Below are 2,726 nucleotides of genomic sequence, written 5' to 3' on the forward strand. Positions count from 1 at the left end.
AAGGCACCTCATCCGCTAATCACGTGGGCCATAGATTCAGGCCCTTTTCCACACATACGACACGTGGTATCCGAGGTGGTCAGTGTCTTCGTCTTGCTCTGGTGGTACAGCTTAGTGGGGAGTAATTGCTGGTATAACTCATAGATTCCAGCAACAGTATGCACAGGTGCAGACTTCCACTTACTAAGCCAAGTGAAGCAGTCAATAACTTTGTTATCATCCCATCTTTCTCCGAACAGCTTTCCTTGCCACATCTGCTCTCTTACTTCCCTCGTGCTTCTCTCTTCTGCTCTCACTCGTAATGTTCTCCCTACTCCTTTAACATGTGATTCCTCACCTGAGTCAGTTTGCAACGCTTTGGGATCTGGGTATGCAAGGTCCAGGGTAATGTGCATTTCAAGAGCAAATTTCTTGGCATCCTTTACAAGTGATCTTCTTCCTGCTCGTTCGCACTTCTCCTCAAACTCGCGCACTAAACTCATCGTTCGATCTTCGTTTGCGTACAGCTTCATTGTGGTCTTGACTTTGGTCTGCTTATACAGGCTCTCAAATGACTTCAGTCCCCGGCCTCCACACTTCCTTGGTAGGTATAGCAACTCGGTTGAACCAAGTGGATGGTAGCCTCCATTCTCTTTGATGATCTTGCGAGCTTACCAGTGACAACTGGTAGTGCGTATTGATTAGAACAGAGCTGTCCTCTTGCTTGGAATTTTCTAAAATGCCCAAAAACTTATAGGTCTCTCCCTTCTTCAGATTTTCTATGACCTGCCTTTCTCCGATAGCAGTACCTCCCAAACTACTGTCCAATGAACCTCTCCTTACATGAGCTGTAGAACACGTCTTCTCGTTCCACTCCAAACTGACATCTCCCATGGCTTCTTTAACTGTCTCCATTACTCTCTCAAGTTTATCCTTAGACGCTGCATGTATCTTCATATCATCTATGTATAGCAAGTGCGTAATCTTGCCACTCAGTGGTCTTGACAGCTTGTATCCTTCCGATGCTTTCAACTTCCAAGATATCGGGTTAAGGCATAAAGTGAACAACCTCGGACACAGGGCGTCGCTCTGCGGAAGGCCTTTGTTGAACCTTATGACGTCAGAGGTTTCACAACCCTTCCTTTGTTCTGGCCGTGATCTTCGTATTCCAGCTTTCACACAGTCTCGCCACTGTTCTACACATCCATAAGGGGAATTTGTTATTATTATTATTATTATTATTATTATTATTATTATTATCCTCCAGCACTTTTCTGAGGATATGTGCCGATCCGAGGAGTACCGATTTCCAGATCCTTTTAATCTCTCTTGCCAGGTCTTGGTACTTTTCATACTTTTCAGTTTCTTTCTGAAGTACGTTGCTATCTGCGGGAACAGCTGTGCTTACAATGATTGTTTCCTTTGCCTTCTTTTCCCGAATTACAATGTCTGGCCTCCTGTGATAGATTTCACGGTCTGTTTGGATGGTTAAGTCCCACAGTAGTTTTACTTCCTCATTCTCTTCTACGCTTTTGGGGGAATGCTTATACCATTTGTCACTGCACTCAACTGCATATTCCTTGCACAACTCGCAATGTATGACCCGCCCATCAACATCATGTCTCTTTTTATATTCTGTTTGCAAAAGCTTGGGACAACTACACAAAATATACTGCGCAGTTTCATCGTGACTACCACGCATTCTGCATTTGGATGATACATTTTAGTTTTCGATTCTGTCTTTTACGGCGTTTATACTTAGTGCCTGGTCTTGCGCGGCAAAAATAAGCCCTTCTGTCTCTTTCTTCAGTTCACCAGTTCTTATCCAATTCCAGGAAACACAAGATAGGTCCTCTGTCTTTCTCTTGAACTGCCCATGCAGCTGCTTTCCAGACCAGTCCTCAGTTCTTTTCCTCTTCATCCTTTCCTTATACTCCTTTGGCGTTTCAATTTCATCGACATTCTTCCTCATCCATGCAGCTTTCAGCAAACGTTCCCGGCTCTGGCTGATGTAGACATTGATATGTATTTTTTCGGTAATATTATTACTATTATTACTATTATTATTATTATTATTATTGTTATTATTATTATTATTATTATTATTATTATTGTGATGTACAGATTACAGCTATATTTCAAATTCAAACAATATAGCCTAATTGAGGGACCACCAAGAACTTTGTTGGCCCCTTTCACAACTTCATGGATTTTACTCAATGTCACTCTGCACAAGTCCTGATAACACTTTTCGGATTATTATTATTATTATTATCGCAAACTTGCAAACAGTTCTTTTGCACGCTCTGTGCGTGCGTTTTTCATTCTTGTACATTTCGCAGCCGTTCTTGTCATCAACCATCATACGTCTCTACGACGTGAAATGACCTGTTTTGCAGAAAGCAATGACGATAAATTTTCAGTTTGTTTCAATCGCCAAACCGTTCTCACCAATCTAATTCCAGGATAGTTGGTGCACATCCTGCACGAAAGATGGCTGCAGAATCGCAGAGTTACACTTTTATTCACTTTTATATGAAGTTCTGGACGTCGTAGTTGCTTAGCCTCCCAAGGGACCCGTTATTAATCTTACCCCACCATACGTTGGACAGCAAAGAGCAAACTTCCGTCGGATTGACCACGAATTCGACCTCTGTTTTCAGCCTTCTTATTTGCCACTCACATCAGACACACCACAAAATAGATGTCAGATGAATTATAATCTTTGATTAATCTATATAAAATGG

Source organism: Montipora foliosa, chromosome 10, assembly GCF_036669935.1.
Source record: "Montipora foliosa isolate CH-2021 chromosome 10, ASM3666993v2, whole genome shotgun sequence".
NCBI classification, from domain to species: Eukaryota; Metazoa; Cnidaria; class Anthozoa; order Scleractinia; family Acroporidae; genus Montipora; species Montipora foliosa.